Here is a 20,580-nt window from a genome sequence, read left to right on the forward strand (position 1 = left end):
TCCTTGATGCCCTATTAATTAGATGTGAATTAGAAGCACATAGTCTACCTAGAGGTTATCTTGCAAGTATCTAAAGTACAAGCTGCAGCCTCCTGCCTACTATTTGCCTCCGTTACCAGTGGCTCTCTTCCTAGAACTGAGTTTCTAGGCATGAGAAGTCACTGCCTTCTAAGCCGCTGCTTTCAAAATAGTTTTCTAATAGTTTATTAAAACAGCTTTAAGCCTTTTTTTTTTCCTCTCTCTGTTTTGGTAAAATATTTATTCTTTCTTTAAAGAGGAGTTTGATAGATGTAATCATCGAAAGAATGTCCTGCCAGTTTTAAGTTAGTCACAGATACAGCTGTGCAGATCATGTTTCCTGTCAATACCAGAAACTTGTCAACCCCCGTCTCTTACCAGTTCTTCTCTCTTCAGCTGTGCCACATTCAAGCTTTCTTGTCTTTGTCTGCGAGCACATTCCCAGGTCCCTTCCTTACTTATCTGCTCATCAGACAGACATTTCCACTCCCTCCATTTGCTTCATCAGTCTTGACTTCTACTTCTGCAGCCACCTTCTGTGCAACCCACTTTCCTCACAATGTGAACAGAGGATCGTCACCCTCACCCCCACATCCCCTACAATGCTCACCAGAAACTCAGTACCTCCCCAATGTGAACAGAGGATCATCACCCTCACCCCCACATCCCCTACAATGCTCACCAGAAACTCAGTAAGCAGTGGATGAGCTAAAGTGCAGAACAACAAAAACTTTATACAGTACAGGATTGGGATAACATTCTATGAAGGCTTTTGAGAAAAGGTGCTTTCTTCTCCTGTGTGAGAATAGTGACTTTGTGAAAAGACACGATAAAATTACAATATCAGGTCTCTGATCTTTAATGAAGTCAGTATGACTAGAGAGATGAAGATTCTTTTGCACAGATGCTCTTATCCTATTGCTGCTGCGAAAATTTATAAAAATTTTGCTGATGGTAATCATAAGGGAAGGGTTTCACTTCTATTTTAACTGTGAATTAGATTTTTGTCCTGTTTATGTTATGCTTGGGTTTGAGGCTTGACCTATCAAACATCTAATTTTGCATATTTTACAGATATGGGCCCAAAAAGTGAAATATGCCCATCTTGGTTTTTTGAAAACAGCCTAGGTCAATTCTACTTCATTCTGCTCATACAAATAGAGACTCCTACACTGAGGGTGCAGAGTGGGGCTTTCCTACAAAGCAACCACAAATTTAGTAAATTAGCCAGGTTGGATTCTGACATCTGTCAAATACTGATCACTACCTTGACTGTAATGAGACCCGATTCGGAGAAAGACACTATTCAACATGAAAGACAATCACAGTTTGCTTCACTATTTCTGACTGGCACAACCGCACGATACAAGGGAAAGCCAGATCACATATTTGTTTATACGTATGATTTTCCTAAGACTATGATACGATTTTTAATGTAAAATATTATTTTATGCATGTACTAAAATGATTCAATTTAAGATGTGGAAGTTTTTTTTGAAGAAAAATAATGTGGTATGGTAATTTGATTATGCCTAGAATCAGATACTGCATTCTACAGGCAAACAATTTCCATGAAAGTGAACAGTTTCTAGCTATGTAGCTGTGATTCGCACATTTAAAATGATAAATTTAAACCCATCAATAGTAAATCAATTGCAGGTATAGAAGATAAAACTGAAATAATTCATCATATCGCTATAGGAAAACACAAAGAGTAGATGTAATGGGTCGTTTTGACTTTAAATTGAAATCTGTTTCTAGGTTTTTCAAGGACAATTCGCTTTACAAAACTTTAATGTATACATAAAAATCATCCATCAGCACATCTGATCCAAATATACTAATGATTTTTATTGGTCAGATCTTGAAAGTGAGGTTTATTTTTATGGAGTATGCATTAATTAACCCAACATGTACTATCTTCCAGTATATCTAGCCAAGTACTTTCATTTAAACATGTTTATTGTGAAATGTTTGCATTCCCAACATTTGTGGCCCACACACAGACTATTTCATACTTTACTTCTGAGCAGTTACAAAAGTTAAAAGGAGTTATTGTTTTTGATTAATGCATTTTTGGGGACATTTTTTAAAAATGTTCCAAAACTATGCTCTGAAAACATTCTACTACATGAAAACATATAAATGTATTTATCTTGAAAATGGAGTATTAAGAGAAAATGAGCGGGATTCACTTTAGATCATTTCAACTTTTGCATGAAAAGTGAACATTATTAACTTTTGTATATAATTTGACTGAACTTACGCAGAATATTAATTGACTGATTTGATATAACTGTATCAATCATAAAAAGAAAAGCCATGTACGCAGATACGTGGAGTGGTGCATTACAGATGGGAGTTCTAAGGCTGTGGCTGTCATCTTTTGATTAAGAAAAGGAAATGATTTCACTAAAAAGATATTCCCTCTTGTGTTGTTTTGTTTTAACTGAGTTTGTACTTTCCACCGAACTGGACATATTTATTGAGACTCATAAGTTACTTCACGGTTACCAACATCACTGTAATCTCAACAAACTATCTTTTTTCTTGCCAATTATCTAAATATCATAACTATAAAATATCTTAAAACATTCTCTATAGTGTAAACATCTTAGCTACAAAGCTTTAAGCGTAAACAGTATGATGCATCAGAATGATTTTAAGCGATGTTATAAAAACTGCTCTTAAAAACTAAACAAAAATGTAAAGCTTCCATCTGTTTTATGATTTTTCCACTGTAGAACTACTGCTGTGTGCCAGTTTACTGAACCATGGCTTGCTAAAGAGATTGCTGGGGTCACAGATTGAAAAAACAAAGAGCAAGTCTTTAATGGTTGATTTTTTTTTTTCTCAAGTCTCCTTGATACGGTTCGAACAGAATTAAGTGCATGGCAGCAGAAAACACAGAACATAAAAAAAGCTCATGTCGCCTGTTGCAAGGGGGACCCTTCCCAGGGAGATTAGCGTTTCGCAGAAGATATCATTTAAGCAATTATCTTAAGTTCTTTTGTGACTGTATACCTACGTTGTCACCACCAAACAGCTGCTATGCTGTGATTCTTTGCACTGTGTATGTACAGAGTTAAATATAGACTGTAGATTGCATACCAAAGGAGGGAGAGCACACACATGGCAGACTGACTTCGCGTGAATCCTTACCCCGATACGAGAGAATAATAATTCTGAAATTCTAGACATTCTTTTCCCTGATCACTGAGAGAAGGGAAAACCACATAAAGGGCAAAAAAAATATATTCTTAAATGTAGAATTGCAAATTTAAGAATTTAAACAAAGCAAATAAGGAACCTACTTAACTACTCAGTGCATAGCTAGACTTTACATTCTTCCAAAAGCAATAATACATTATGCTTTTATGAAATCAGTTTACATCATACAGGAAAAACTGAAGAACCTTATATACAGTAAAGTACTTCAGCACACACTTAACTACGAGCATTTGAATAACCCCACTGCAGCCTCAAGACCATTCTTCTGAGCATTTATGCACTCTGCTGAAACACGTCTCCAAAATAAACCTCATTCACTTCAGTCACTCCTTTCACATCAACGTGGCCAAACTGCGTGACTACAGAGTGGTAGCAGCGTTTGGGTTGCATTCTCCCAAACTGTAGGAAGATAATACTTGAGAAATATAGTGCAACTAGGCTACAGCTTTATTAACTTAACTCATCTGGGAACTATCCAGAAATAACATGAATATTAGAGGTCATCATTCTTTATTTCATCTACGCACTTACTGGACAGCTATCATCAGATCTTATTGAGTCCCACCTTATTTCTGGGACCTTGCAACCTGCTGCTTAAGGGCCTGCCTTGGGAAACAAATTTGTCTCCTCACCAGAGTAGACATTAGGACCGTGGTTGCCATCCACCAGTTTCTTCCAAGAGAAGTTCTGGTGAGAATTTCCACTGAGGCACCTACAGCCTGACAACCTGTATGAGCTCATACCTCCTTCGGCGCACAGAACTACCACCTAGTGCAGAAGTTTGTACCCGACCAGGGTAAGGGGCAGAAAAGAAACTCTTCAAAGGCAACAATCTTTTCACTCTCTACTGGTCTGCAAATTCTCCATCCTTGACTCCATGTGTGTGGGAAGAAAAGCAAGCAGTCTGTCAACACACAGAGAGATTTTGACTCTACCCCCTGGTGTGACTCCTGCACCACATAGAGATCTGCAACACAGCTTTGATGACACTTCCTAAATGAATCCAGACAAATTCATGGGTAAATTGTGTTACCCTTACCCCTATGAGAAAGGCAGTTCACATCATGAGAACAAGTGACAGGATCCAAGCGATGCAGTATCACAGAATCACAGAGTGGTATGGGGTTGGAAGGGACCTCTGGAGATCACCTAGTCCAACCCCCTACCAAAGTCCACCCAGAGCAGGTTGCACAGGAACGTGTCCAGGCAGGTTTGAATGTCTCCAGAGAAGGAGACTCCACCACCTCTCTGGGCAGCCTGTCCCAGTGCTCTGCCACTCTCAAAGCAAAGAAGTTCCTCCTCATGTTTAGATGGAACTTCTTATGTTCAAGTTTATGCCCATTTCCTCTTGCCCTGTCACTGGGCACCACTGAAAAGAGACTGGCCCCATCCTCTTGACGCCCACCCTTGAAGTATTTATAGGTGTTGATCAGATCCCCCCTCAGTCTTCTCTTCTCCAGACTAAAAAGACCCAAGTCCCTCAGCCTTTCCTTATAAGAGAGATGTTCTAGTCCCCTAATCATCTTTGCAGCCCTCTGCTGTACCTTCTCCAGCACTTCCCTGCCCAGTAACCTTCTCACAGTGTTGCAGCAGTGTCCTCACCATTCGAGTCTAGGACCTCTGTCCTCAGGTTCTCTACTCACAGGGTGAAATCTGGTAATCCTTACTCACATAAATCTTACTCACGATCAGGAAGTCTCTGCTTTCAGTGTTATGAAGCAAAGTTTTTGTGTATGTCTACACTGGGCTCCCTGGGGCAACTGCAACTTCTGAATGCTTTAAACTGGCCAAGCCCAGATGCCAAAAAGCTTTCTAAGAAACTGGAGAGCCAGCACTCTGTGTGCTACAACGGCACTGCACTGTGACACTCTCTAAATGACTACGTCTGCAAGAGTTGCAGCAACTGCAGTACAAACACAGCCTGCACAATTCTGAACAAAGTCTAAACATACTCTCACATCCATATTCTCCTCTGCCACCACGCTCTTTCCAATAAAAAGAAGCATCTTAAGTCACAGGTATTCGGTGTCCTTTCTTTAAAGAGCATTATTTGAGGGTGAAAAAATGAAAAGGCCTTCAGCCCACCACACCAGCTACTTAATGACTGTCAGGAAAAAGGTGTTTGTTTAATGCACAGATACATTTTAGCTATTAGTTGACACACCATTGCACCCATGATTTTTTCTGTGTCTGTAACAGGGAATAGTGTGTTTCACACAATCCTCAGGGACTCATACAGAATGGAGATCTTACATTCAGTTATTTGGGAGTCAAATATTTAAGTCAATTCAAGAACTGATGGCATATTCTGTGCAATCTGCCTTACCTGCTGCAGCCAGAGCAGTGAAGTCTAGTAGTCTGTGCACATGTCTAGGGAGTGGGCACCAACATCAACACACTCCGTGGCCCAGGAGAGATCCTTTAACCTCTTCGCCTCAGTTTCCCCATCTGCAAAATAGAGTAAAACCTGCGGCTGACTAAACGGTATAAAACACTGTAATTCAAAGTAAAATTTTGAGTTAACAGCATTAGGAACGCATAACTACTTTCTGTTTTTGTCTGTCTGCAAAATTTGGAGCATATGTGCTGTACCAATATTAGCATGTCTTCACAGTCAACATCGAGAATGAATGCTTAAATATTCATTGACTTCAAATTTCAAATTGAAGTTTGAATTTGACATTCATTCTATAGATGTAACAGCATCAACCATTAATCAGGGAATAGCAATAAGACCACTCATTTTATATAATCTACGCACTATGGTCAAAATGTATACTTCTGGATATATAATCTCAAAATTTTAAAGTATTAGCTGCTTAAGTAGATCATGTGGTACGTCCCCTCCCTCTTCTAACTGGCTGATTTATGTAACTGAGCAACCAAACAAAAATTCTGAGATGTATGTTCAGCTGCAACACTTGCAATTTACATTGTGTATTGAATCAAGTAAATATGTAACTCATGCAATCAGGGAACAGAAGAAATAACATGATTTAGGTAACCAGCTATGACTATAAATTTATAAATAATCTAAACAAAAAAACCTCTACAAATAAAAGATTTTTAAAATGTATTATTCACTAAAGAATTCTGTAAGTAACCACTGAATAAATACTTTGCATGTTCACATGAAAAGAAAAACTCCAAAATGTATCTAAGGAGTCACTATGAGTTGTTTGTTCAGATGTACTGACTCAGTGATTTATTTTTTTTTTTTTTAACTTTCCCCTTAAACTACATCTATACAAATGGAAATGTGAATTCTGTACTTTCTAATGCACTATCTTGGTGGATTAGTTTGGTTTTAGGCAAGTTGCAGGAGTATCTGATGCAACATTTACATCCACAAAAAAGAAAATAAAAAAGAAGAAATACAAAGTCACCAAAACTATTATAGACCTGACTTTTACAGAACATTTCAACCCTGCTGAATGCTTACATCCTCTCAGCTGTGTCCTTCCAATTTCTTTGCCAGCCCTTTTCTTCAAATACATACATACCTTCACCCAAGCAAGCAGATCCCACTGACCAACATGACTGCAGTTACTAAGCACGTTTCTTTCCTATGATTGCTTGAGTTGCCCAAAAATTTTGCACCTGACAAATCATGGCCTGCTTTTCTCAACTAACTTGTTTTTCTGTTGCTGTTCAGTCTTTAGAGATCTTACTCTTTAGAGAAATTAGTTATGGTAAAGAATGAGAAAAGAAAGAGGGAAATGCAACTTAAAGGAGTGCATGCTTTCTGCTTAAGCTCAAAGAAAGAAACCCAAACTCTGAAATGCAGTTTGAAGGTGAAGAGAAAAAATCCTGTGTTGTGTCTCTGGAAACCAGAAAACAAGTGACACTTCGCAAGTCGTCCTATCTCAGACAGAAACAGCATGGATGAAGCTGGCCAGTCCACTTGCACTTCCCTTTCTGAAATCACTAATAAAGTTTGAGAGGGGTTATTTTTAAAGCAGCTCTTAGAGTGTTCCAGCTCACTACTGTCAGCTTCAGATCTCAAATGTAATTTGATTTATAATTACATTTTAAAAACTAGCATTAAAATAACATTAGAAGGGTCATAATCTGAACTTTTTAATAGTTAAGCACGTAGCATAAATTTAGAAATGGATCTCCAACAGGATTCATCTGGAACATATTCTGACCGGAATTCCTTCCTTCGACCGTTTCAGTACTCTGCTGAAGCTGGTGTGCCAAGAAGCCACTGAGGAGCCCCATATTTCAGTGCTGTTTCAGATGTAAACAGGCTGAGATACACTGTTGGATGTTTGTTAGTCAAAGTCTTTGCTTGCACTTTAGTCAGGCCCATGCTCGTACACGCAGATGGGTGAGAAAGTGCCAGAGAATGTGGCATTAGGCTTCTGCACTGAAAAGATGTACGTTGCATCCCTTGCAACACCCAGTTGTCTCCATTGCTCCTGAGCTTTGGAGTGGCTTTAATTTTCCCAGCCTCTGTGGCACAGATTGATTTGGGGGTGTTAACTTCTAGGAATTACTCAAACGGGTCAAGTTATGCTTGTCCCAGCCAAAACGCACGTGCGGTGAAAAAGCAGTGGTCCCAACAACTGCTACTGCGTGGGTGTCAGCTGAGAACTACCTGTCCTCCCAGCTGTGCAAACAGCTCAGCCTGGCATTCAGTGAATTTCACAATATCATGCCCGTAGCTGAAGCCTGGCACCTCCTGAACACAAGCTGGGGTTCAGATGGGACACAGGCTCATCGCAAAATTCACCTTCTTCTCTAACTCCAACCTTCCGACGAGGAAACTTCCCAACTAATCAGTTCCACAGTGCTGCCTGACTACAACTTCAGAGGCAAAAGACAGACAAGGAATTCAGTTTCTGAATGCTAGTGCTAAAGTAAATGATCTAGTTAAAAAAAAAAAAAAAAAGGAAAAAAAAAAAAAAGAGGCTGTGCCTTAAAACCAAGTTTGAAATTTTATAGGCTTTTACTCCATAATTTGTACTTGAGCCTTCTGTTATTTTTAAACAAATCTAATTTCTTACAGCTGTGAAATTTACATTTTAAGAGTGTCTAGTGGCCATGTGCATTAATTACTTTATTGTAATATTTTAATGAGTTTGGGGTTCAACTCTGAAAGAATCCTGCTGAATCCTTGTTTCCCCACAGAATTACACTAGAACCTGATTGAATCACAACGTCACACACCCCGATCCAAAACCTGATGGACTTGCACAATATTTTCAGTTCTCTCATGAAGTCCCCAAACTTTAAAACTGGGTCCAAATTTTAGGACTTCTCACCAAACTGAGCACTACCTTAAGTCAGGAGCAGAGCTAGGCTTTGAGGAAATTTGTATTTAGAGCTGAACTTGCTGGCTGAGCCTGATCTGAATGGAAACAGGTAGTAAAACACAAAATTCAGCTGTGACAGCTAACATTTGGGCCAATCTTGTTCTTACTGACACTTATGCAATGATGCAAATGCTTCCATCTTAGTATATATGACATAAATACATTTAGGGCTAAAAGATTAAACCCCCAAAGAGTACCTAAGCTCACCAGGGAAGATTGGAAATGCACTACTGGAAGATTTCCACTTTGTGCAAAATAGCTGAAGAGCATTACAATATCTATACTTCTGCCACGGTATTCCCTTTATGGATTTTGGTGGTTTGTGTCATACTAAATTATTTCTTCTTCATCTGTGAGTGTGCATAAGTAGCGGTGGGAGATAAGTAAAATGAGACTGTTTCTTCAGGCAGTTTTCAGCCAGGACTTAGTGTCTGTGCTCGCAATGGTGCAGGTCTAACAACTCATTCCTGGGGACCGAGGCAGAAACCTTCAGACCACTGAGGATCTCTGCAATTTGAACCGAAGAGATGAACCTTCGTACAGCCATCTAAACGCACTTTAATTCCCTGTGAATATGCTAAAGATGCAAACACGTAACACACTGAACAATGGGTTCAAGTACGAAGACAGATAAATGCAGGGAAAGTGGGACCGCCTGAGTTAACTGTGGCGACAGTGAGAGGTTCATCATTTGTCAAGTGCAACTGCACACGCTGCACCCAGGGAGGCACGTCTGCCAACCTGACCATTTGTGTCCACAGCTCTCACCTCTCTTCGCTAGGGCAAATGCAGAATGGTAACTTCAGTGAACCACTCAGCTTTTAAAAAAGCATGTTTTTAAACCACTTACAATAAGAGCAACAGTTATTATTCAGAACATGCTTTTTATCAGATTGAAGATAAACTTTATTATAACTGGTGGAGATGGTATCAATGATTTGTGGTCTATGAGAATTCTGTAATGAGAAATGGTAATCTGTCTTGGGGCAAACAATATTGTTCTGTTTACTATGCAATTAACAATATTAAGTCGAGATTCTATAACTGATAGCTGAAAATAGGGGTGGCTAGGAAGAAACTGGAAGCACTGGAAACTTTCACAGGACAATTATCTGAGGACAATAAATTATTTATGGTGCTTTAGCCTGACATTCTCTTCCATCCTCACAAAAACGTTCCTCACTGCAAAAGTATCCAGACTGTAAGCAGTTTGGGGCAAAGCCAGAATCTCCTTGTCACAAGTACTGAACGTACAGGATAATGAAGTGATTTCATTTTCAGAAAAGAAGCGATAAAATCACCAAAAAAAAAAAGCAAACCCAAAACAGTTTTACACTGGAAAAGGTATGATAATGAACTAACAGAAAGGACAAAAAGAGAAGTGAAACCTAATCTCAGATGCCTGGCATTTTTGGTGTAAAATAAAGACAGAGTAGCCCCCTTCGGTTAATTTCTTCTTTAATTTTATCGACTGAGTCGCACACCTTTGTGTGACTGAAACCCTGTACTTCTTGTTTACTCTTAGATCAGCCTTAAGCAACCGCCATATGGAGCTGCAACCACCACAGACACAGCAGAAAGAGTCCTTAACTAACGGTCAGAGTAAATTGTATTGGGAGGCAAGTGGGGCCACTTTTCATGTGGCTGGTTAAGGCAAGGGCTGACCTATAACGGGGCTTCTCTGTAAAGCAATACAATTTTTACTTCATGTTATAAAGTACCGAACCATAAACATGACTGACCACAGAAACCTCACTGCCTTTTCCTATTCTGTTCCTTAGCCTCACACATGCAGTCCAGCCCTTTTTAGCCCCGATTCTGCAGGTTTTGAGGTTACCTCCACGGGAACTCAGGCCGAGCTACGGGACAGCACTTTGGCAGCGAACGAGCAAGAACCATCCAGTCCTAGGCTCTGTCTTGCTAAATTGATCTTAAAAAAAAAAAAAAAAAAAAGAAGTGGCAACTACAGAAATCTCAAACACATGTATATAGACTTAACAACAAGCATATGTTTGGGAAGCAATTTCCTTGACTTTGCACTATAAATAATAAGCCTCACTATCCTCTCTTCCTCTTCCTAAATAATGTCAAAACTAGCCGATTCCATTTGTAGCTCTCTGGAAATGCGATGCTCCACAGAGAGCCCCATTGCACCCAGCAGGCAAAAGCCACATTTAAGAGAGCGTGACGCAGCAGCGCTCTGGCAACCAGGACGCTGCTCTGAAGTGCCTGCTCCTGCTCCTGGCAGCCTCACAGCCCCTCTCCTGCACCTCTCGCCCTTCAGGATCGGTGCCTTAAATTCCCAGATACCACCGGATAATAACGTCTGGCTGATCCAGAAGATTAGCAGCTTATTCCACCTTTGTTCTCTGCCTTCTTTTTAAGATGAGCAATGAATGACACCACAGCAGGCATAACCCTCCGGCACAAAGGCTAACAAAATCGTAGGATGTTTTAAGGAATGACACAGAACTTAACAGAGAGTTTTAGAAGGGTATTCCTACACAGAATCGCCACATCAAACCCAAGGCAACCTGGAAGGGCTCTCAAATTCTCTTTACTTTCCTGAACACCACAAAATCAGCATCAAATGTCTGCAAGAGCAACCTCTTTAAAACTGATAAAAATACAAACAGTTTTAATAAAGTGCATAGTAAATTTGGGGGCTTCCTTTGCCCAAGATAACACCGAATCAAAGAGTTTCACAGCAATAAAATAAACACATACAGTAAAATTAAATGGTAGGGAAAGAAATGATGGGAGTATAAAACTTCATGTTCCCATGCATAATATGCCGGTGATTGGTGGAAGTTACGCCCAAACTTCTACTTTTTAAAAAACTACTGTTCTGAGAAAAAATGCTCAATAATTGGTACTTATAGGGCTTAATTCCTTTTTCTGATGAGGTCCTGGGTCTGTCATTGTTCATCACTATTGTTGAAAATTTACTCCCAGATTAAGAACTTCTCCCACACTAATAAACAGGTATAATAATTTTCTCCAGAGAGCAATTTTTTTCTTTCAGTAATTAGCCTACTTAAATATTTTAATGGAACTGCTGACGTACAATAGCACAAAAGGTCTTCTGACCATAATGTAAAGTGAGAGATGAGATTCCTAAAAACTTTTGTGTGAAGGAGGTCTAGGGTTTACAAAACCTATCAAGCAGACAGCTCACAAACTATTTTTAAAGGTCATAAATTAGGTACTCTCTTAAATGTAATTCAATCACCCACCGTTATAGTAGCTTGATTCTATTAGTTGTCCTATGCATTTTACAAAACAGAACTCCATTAACATTATTCACTTATAGTTTCCCTCTATAAGTGGATATTCTGCTCAACAGGCTTTAAATAGATTTTTTTTTTTCCCCTGAAATTGCTATTAAGCATACTTTTACTCAAAGGGCAAAGTAGGCATAGGATTATGCTTGTACTTCATGCAAAGGATACATTTTCAGCAATCAGAACCACATTCCTATGAAGTAAAAATACTCTATATAAGCCGATTGTTTCTATCCCTCCTAACCTTGCTCAATAAGGACTCTATTCTGATCTTTTGAGTTACACACAAGTTTTCCAATTTGGCTGAAAAAAGGTATCTTGTTGGGCAGCTTGATGAGCATATTCTGTGTCTCGAATTCTGACCTTGGCATGTTCAAGGTGGATCTCAATTATAAGACGCTGCTCAGAGGGGGAAAATATTTAAATTTAAAAAAAAATAAAAAAATCAGGATTTATTTTACTTTCTCCAGCTAAAGAATGCAGTATGGAACTCCTGCTTTTACATACCTTGCTTTAGTAACCCAGAGAAAATATGAACCTTGATAAAGAGACCACAACACATATATAGCCATAAGTTTTTCAGAGCAGTTTACCTAGCTATACCTACCTACCATAGCTATATTTCAGCTTCATAAACGTCTACTACAGACCATTCATCTCTGATTTCATGTTGATTTCACTGTGAATAAATATGCCCTCAATTCTCACAATTTAGATGACTCTGCTCTGAACAATATTTAAAAATACACAAGTACACGCAGAGGAGCATAGCCCTGGCAAAACCACATATCCCATAGCCAGTCTCCAAGGATGGTAGCCACCTCGTGATGTTGAGCCGCACGCCACAATCTGACACCCAAAAAGACCTTGACCCATTGCAATGGTGTAGTTGCAAGAGCACAATCTGTACCTAAAAATGTGTATGTTTAGAGAGCCAAACCCTGCCTCAGCTGGTTACCACATTCTATGTTCACGTCTAACTTCTTAAAACAGGACAGATGGCAGAAATCATACACTGTTGTTCTTTTCATTGGCCATGCCAATCCCAGATAATCAAGTCAGTCAGTCACCAGCAGATACTCTTTTCTCAGAGGAAAGGGTTGAATTTCATCTGACCACTGAGCTTCAGCTTGCACTTGAGGTTCTAATTTTCTTCTGGTCTTAGCCCATTTCTGTCTCGCTCTGGCACACACTGCCCTAGTAAGTACATTTATTACCTCAGTAATTCCTCTGGGGGCTGTCTTACTTTCACTTTATATCTGGACTCACATAAGCATCTCCCCATTTTACAAGGAAACATTTATTAGCCTCTGATAGGAGTTTCCTGTTCCATCATGCCGAATCCCATTGTCTGTTACTCTTCAAAAGCAGGCTAACAAGTTGCACGCTGCTGGGCGGCTCTCGCTGGTGGCGTACGTATGTGGGCACAGAGAGGGCACATGGGGGAAGATCAAACGTTCAGGGTTTTCCTCCAGTCCTGTTTGCAAACCCTTCTTCAGCTGATCACACACACAGTCAGAGGGGACCCTGACATTGTGGTAGTATCCGCCAGACACCAGTGGCACTGGCTGGCCCAGCAATTTCTCGGGTGCCCCGTTCACACTCCTTGTTCACACCCTTGGGACTGGTGCAGGAAAGGACCATGAAGGTCTCCTTCACCTAAGGATTACTCACAGAGGTTGATCTTACTACTTTGGGACACTTGAACAGTAAAGGGTAAGTCCATAACATCACAAAAATAGGGATTTCTGCTATTATTCCTCCAGTTCCCAGCTAATTATCTTACTTGAGAACTGTTCATGGGGTTTTTCCCCACAATTGTGGGTCATCACTGCATATTCCTGTTCCCCCAGGTCCACCCTGCAAACCTTCTCAGTGTAGCAACTATCTAGTAGAGCCAGTACTGTCAAAAAAAACTGTTCAGCCTTCCACAGTGTTACACAGGAAACTTTGGCCATAATCCCCGCCAACCACAGCACAGATCTTCAGAGGAGGTAAAAACCTATGAACGCCACAACATAAAATTACATAGATTTACCCCAGCTGAAGATCTGGACCCACCCTAAGGATAAGAAAAAGATTTCAATGTGTAGTCTGTTTTACTAGAAACCATGCAAAGTCTCTCATCCATATCAGCCTGCTATTTTTCACTTCTATGTAACCAGACAACATTTGTATTCAGCTGCTCTCTTATAAATAAAAAACATTTTTACATGGGTGGACTGGAGTGGCTTTTTTTTTTTTCTTCCCCTCTTTCGGTTCCCATTATTTTATATATTACACACATGTTCTGTCAACGAAGCTCACTTTGTTATCTGAAACATCTGTGGTACCCTGCTGTGGAGAAGGCCAACACTGCTGCTGCTGTTGCTGCCTGTCTTTATTAGCCACTGATTTGCTGATGTAGTCCTCCGACGGCGTGCAGCGCTCCGCTTCGCCTCCCGAACACCGGGGCTGCGCCGCAGAAACAATGGGATTCTGTGAACTGGCAGAGAGGTCCTGTTGGTTCACAATATGGCAGTTACCATCTCCACGAAGACACGAAACCCAGGTTTCATCTGTGCGTTCATGCAAGCACATATTATATTTTCATATCTCTAAAGAAATGTATGGGAGTTTGTACGTCAGCTGAAAGGATAATGTCCTTGCAAAGAAGGTGCGAACTCATCAGAATGAGAGGATCTCCTACTCGAGGCTCCCACAAGGTCTGGCTGTTGAGCAGCCAGAATACTTCTTATTTTTTCACCAAGTGAAAAGCTACCTGGATTGATCTCTTTTAACCTTATTTTCAGGGGCTTTTTACCATCATAGTCCTGACACGCTGCACAGTCCCATCAAACTCTCTAGGATGTACTGTTACTGTAAAGATTATTACCTAAGGTACAGAAGAAGTATGGATTTCTTATGGAGACATGACAAGATGTTAACAGATCATCTTAAAGATGAAAAATCTGTCTACGTTTCTTAAATAACATTTTTAGAGATAAGATATTTGGGTCACCTGATAGGAAGTAAAGCTCTTTGTATGCATTTTATACATTTACTTTCTGCCGACAATAGCACCTTGGTAAAATCAGCTTAACCATTTCCCCTCTGAAAAAATCAAAACCATCTTATCTTCATATGGATTTCTTACGCATCAGATGAGCGAAATATATACTCCATTAAAGAATCTGAGAAATATGATTGTTAAACCACAAAACTTAACAAGAACATTCAGGGGAAGATGCAAGAACAACTCACGAAAACACTCACATGGACCAGATTTCCAGCTGATGGTGTTCCTTTGTGGGTCTACTGTTTTAAGAAACTGCTTTCTAATACAAGAAAACAAGAATTAAAGGCACTTCCTTTAAAAAAAAAAAAAAAAAAAAAAAAGATTTATCTATGACATAAAAACCTGAGCTGAGTTCTGAGTCCCGTAGGTAAACTCAAACCAGCTTTTTGTACGTTTTTCCTGATCTCCCAAGGACTCCGGGCATGATTCAGAGAATAATTACGGTATGAAAACATCATGCCACTGCTGTCACAGATCCTTTACATACAAGTCAGTGTGCATGTGTGTCCAATTCAAGATTCAAAATTGAAGACTTATCTGGATATAATTATAAATGAAAATAAAACACAGCTTTTGAAAAAAACAGCCCATTTTCTTTATAAAATAATTGATCACCTAGCCCCAGTAGGAAGGTTCAAAAGTTACCATATAATGAAGTGCTAGTAGAAAGCAGCTTGCTGTATCTTTCAGGAGCAAGACCGTGATGACAAGAAAAAAGAATCATGAAAATAAATGCCACAAAGGCATCTCTCTCCTCCTCACCTTCCTTTAGCTTGAAGAATTACTTACTTTCAACTTCGTTTTATTTATATTACACAGCATTAGCACCCCCAAACCAGCTAAATTCTGTGCAAACATGGAAAGGATCTTTCCATATTTAAAATCTGAACCCCATTTCCCATGGCGTGAAAATACCTGAGATATCATGACAGAATATCACTAGTATCCCAAATAATCTTCGCATTGCCCAACTAATAACTTGGTGTACAGTAGAACAAGCTTCAGACCTGTTCTCTAGCCAATTCATCCTTTTCACCCCTATTCAACAGGGAACTGATCTGATAGTCACAGGTTGTCCCCCTACTCCAAGTGTACCTTCAGAGAGAGGAAGGAGATGGGGCACTGTTGCTACCGCCACCGCTTCCCAAGGATTGACTTAGAGATGGCATTTCTAATCCTCTGGAGGCCAGTGAAGTCACAGATGCTTTCCACTACCAGAGGAGTACAACGTACCTGAGCAATAGCAAGGATCTGATCATAAACTTACAGGATTGTTCTTATTTGGGGGAAAGTGAAAGGAAGGAATAAAATTAATGTATAGGCATAAACAAGCCCAAAACTTGGAAGATGAACTGAAAAGACAATTATCTTTATAAATTTTAAAACTGCAAACAGATTCATGCAGGAAAATTTTCCATCTCTCCAGATCCTTCTGCTGGACATATGCAGAAGAAAGCTTCAAGTTAGCGTATTTCCTTATATGAAGCTTTTTCCTAGTATATTTATGGTTGGGGGGGGAAAAAAAGTGCAATGCTGCATTGGAATGGTAGTAATTTCTCTTTTACCCTTTGTGTATTGTCACCATCTATTGTTATGCAGTTTTTTAACATTCATCTGAATATTTCATCCATGCAAAAATTAGTCCCAGCATCTTTTTTCTGCATATTGTTTGGTGGTCATTGCTTCACAACTGCAAACAATCCTCTATTGCTATTGAGTGCTACAGTCAGGCTTGTTTCACGCTGGAGGTTAGAATCTGATCCTAAGTCCATTAAATCACAGAGTCTTTTTAAAGTTTAATCTTGAGAGGATTTGGGTTGTAAACAAAGGACACTATACATGGGGAAAGAAACAACAGAAAACTATGAACTTATGACTCTAATACAACCCCAAGTTCAAATTTTGTGTGTGATTTAGCAAGAAAACTCTGAGCTTTCAGCAGCTGCGCACACGCCCTGGCATGTGGGCAAAGCTAAACTGAGCATTGATGCTCACATCCAAAACACACATATGGATCCCATTTTACTATAGACGTGATTCTTCATGTGCAAAACATGTGTATGACTGGTTTTCCTTGGCTTTTTAAGATGTGCTTCTTTTGTGGGGGCTGGGAGCAGAGAAGTAAATAAATAATTTGTGTGGTACTTGAATACATGTTACCTACGGAGAGAACAGCCTGGGATTCAAGGCCAGGTAAAAAGCCTGTACTTCAGCTGAAAGTATCAATTTCAGCAAACAACCAAATGCCAACAGTGAGAAACTTAGTCCACTATACAGCTTCTGCAACACGTTAATCTATCCCACTCTGTAATTGCTAGATAGGAAAGGGAAAAAAGGGCTCCAGATGCTAATAACTTGGAAGTGGTAATTAGAGAAGTCCACATTACTGCTGCGAGACTCCCATCTTCCCTTGATTGCTAAAAAGAAAATTTTGTCCAGTGGGTCTCCTTCTCACTTCCAAAACATGCAGCACTTCTGGGTTCCTAAGCTGCATCTCCTTCTCACTGAACACATCCACCGGAGCTCGACTGGGTCGGGAAAACTTTTTTTACCTTCTCCAACATTGGAGGATGCCATATTTCCCACAGAAAATGTAGGAAAGCATTCAAAATATCACAAGGTGACCTAACAGGGAATTCCAACAAGCCCCAACTTTTAGCTATACAAGATCAAAATTGCCTCCTGCAGTCCCAGTCCAAGTGTGACAGAGAAGAAGAGAGTCTGCCCCCTTTACTTTCAAAGGTAACCAACAACTTTGAAGGCTTGTTGAGCGTTTAGAAACTCTGTGACCACAGAGACAAAGTAAGTCTGGAAAGGGTCTGAACATCGCATGAGAAAGTAAAAGGAGAAATACACTTATCACAAAGAGGGAATGCATTTGTATTATTGTATTGAAATAGCACAAGGCTACAATGACAGGCTATAAATTTTCCTCTTGGACTGTAACCAATATTTTCCATTTCAAGTAACAACAATGTAAGAAAGAGAGACTCAGAATTAATAGAAATTATGGACATAAATTGATAGGTACTTAGGTGAAAAAGAACCTCAAATTTGGGTATCATTAAAAGAGAAAAGGTTAACTAACCCTTTAAGCAACCCTTGGATCCATTTACACTGCTGACAAACCGACCAAAAAAAGTACACTTAGATTTTACCAATGATGTCCATCTTTATAGCTCTCAGATTCATGGCCCAGAATGTTACAGTAAATTCCTGGCAGTGAAAAGCATACTTTTTTATCCCTGAAACTTAACATCACACATAACACTAAACCTAATCTATGACTCCAAATAATAATAGCAGCAATAGTATCTACGTGGTTCTGCAGTGATGAGAATTAAGTTGCAGAAATGTCCCAACTGTACCCTTTTTTATTTGATATGTCATTTCATTAAATAACCATGAATTATTGAATATTAATAATTTGAAATCAGTGATGTGCCTTAAGATATACATTCACAGACTATCAGTATTTTTCTTAACCTTTCTGTTGCTGTAACTGGCTATTGAAACATTGGCTGCTTGCTTAAAAAAAAAAAAAAAAAAAAAAAAACCACAACAAAAACAAACCCAAAAAACTAACAAACAAGCAAACAAGCCAGGATTGAACAGGAAGGCGACGGCTAGCGAAAGCCAACGTACATTACCAAAGCTGGGTCCAGAGATGAACAATCTCTCCTCCATTTTAAGACCCAATTCTACATTTGTTTAGTGCATGTAAATCCCTGGGATTTTCTAACAGCTCCATTGAACCTTGGGAGATAAGTCTTATAACTGAAACTAAAGTTGACAAGTCCTTTTTCTTCCCTGCACAGACTTCTAAAAGAGACAGACTGTGAATATTGTATAAAATAAAATCAATGCAAAGTTATTTAGCACAGGTGTTCCTCTTATTGTGCTGCATTTGGAAAGCCCACACATTCAGCACACCTTCAATCCACACACCCAGCTGCGTGAGGTGGTGGTCTATTGTTAGTGTAGAGGTTTGCAATAAAAAGCATGAAGTAATATTGGCAAGCTCAGGAGCTATTTTTTTTTTCCTTATGATGTCTCCCTGCATCTATTTATCTAGTTCTCCTTGCTTTGTTTCTGCTTTTATATTCAGCATATTCAAAAAAGGGTCAGAATAAGTTTTAGAGATGTAATGCCACGCTCGAGCCTTTTGAACACTAAGAGAAAACCTCAAAAGGTTGACGCGTAAGGGAACAAAGATATAAGGATAGCTTTGAACCTGAGGGGCTCTCTCACTGTAAGCAAGTGCATTGCCAGCATGTCACAGGTGTACACCACATGAGCATGTGAAAAAATAAAATGCGATTGTGAAGGGGTGTGATGCTGACGGGTCCGAGTCCAGAATGCATTAATCCCAGGGTGAATGTGTGCATCTGTTAGATATTTATGTAGTTCCTACTAGTAGTTTGTACAGATATCTAAGCAGGTGAACGTCAACAGCTTTGAAACCATATGTTAAAGGGAGGCTGCGAGATGCTCTGAGGAGGCTATCAGGCATTACGGCTCTGACAAGGGAGGGCAGACACCTCCTGACTCTAATATTGCCCTGGTTGGTCGGGACCCCTGGGCCAACTCCTGCTGATTGAGCTGCGCGACACTGGGGCAAACAACTGACTCTTCCTCTCCATTTCCCCATCATTGAACAAGAGATACTAAATATTACTATAAAATGACAATTTTATTTCTTCCCTCTCTAATTTCTAGCCATGGGGAGGGGGAAGAGACAGTGTTGTGGTGTTGGGATGTTTTTTATTTGTTTGGGGGATGGGTTGGTTTTTTTATTATTATTCCAAAGGTTTGTATAAAACACAGTTCTGTTAAAAAAACAATGTATAGATGCTGGCTTGAATTTGTAAGGTCGAGATCTGTCTCCTGGTAGCTACAGAACATGCTATAATGAAGGACAACCAAGTCCTGTTCCTTTGTATAAATCAGTTTGTTTTATTCTTGGTTATATATTTTAATTTCGAGTCACTCGGACTCAGGAATGGTATGAATCTGAACTTGGATCATCCCATTTCCCAGGACAGTCTCCTGACCACCAGACCGTACACCTGGTAAGTACATATCTAAGCACAGTTGAATCCAACGTATTTTCAGGAAGAAAGAAAAAAAATCAGCTTTAAGAAAAACAATGCCCTTCCCCAAAGTGACATTTTGTCTATAATGTTTACTTTCTCTACTAAATATCCTCAGCAAGGAACTGTGAGAATTCATTCATCTTTGAATGAATTTATAAAACATGCTGAGAGGTCTCCGACTGAAATGTGTGAATTTTTTTCATGATTAGAACAGAGTACTAGAATCCAAAAATTGTCAGTTTACACACCACTTTAACCTAGACCACTCAGTTTCTGCTACCATACATGACTTTCAGCAAATGAAAGGAAAACTGTTTTCACATTGAATGCTGAGCTTCTAAAGGAGGTCTGTTAGGAAAATTTTCCTTCAAATTAAAATTTTCTGTAAAATGGAGAAAACAAATCTCTCAAATCCCCTCCACTTCAAATAGCCTAGCAACTACCTTGAACCTTCAATGGTTCAAGTTACTCTCTAAGGGAATCAAAAACTAGCTTTGGAGTCCTACAAGACCCTGTTGCTAGAGGAGTAATTCCACCTTTGAAAATCTTGGTGCAACTAAGTGAATTTATCA

At 39.5% G+C, this 20,580-nt stretch overlaps 1 protein-coding gene across 5 annotated transcripts in view; it reads right to left on the reverse strand.

Annotated features, from left to right (window-relative positions):
- ZNF536 (zinc finger protein 536) overlaps positions 1-20,580 on the reverse strand; it is a 366,566-nt gene that overhangs the window by 246,234 nt on the left and 99,752 nt on the right. For all 5 annotated transcript variants that reach the window (XM_014942470.1, XM_014942472.1, XM_014942471.1 and 2 more), the window contains exon 4: positions 5,576-5,697. The gene's annotated coding sequence lies outside the window, so the exon portion shown is untranslated. The remainder of the gene's footprint in view (positions 1-5,575; positions 5,698-20,580) is intronic.

This window comes from Calidris pugnax, unplaced genomic scaffold (assembly GCF_001431845.1).
Source record: "Calidris pugnax isolate Ruff unplaced genomic scaffold, ASM143184v1 scaffold28, whole genome shotgun sequence".
Lineage (NCBI taxonomy): Eukaryota > Metazoa > Chordata > Aves > Charadriiformes > Scolopacidae > Calidris > Calidris pugnax.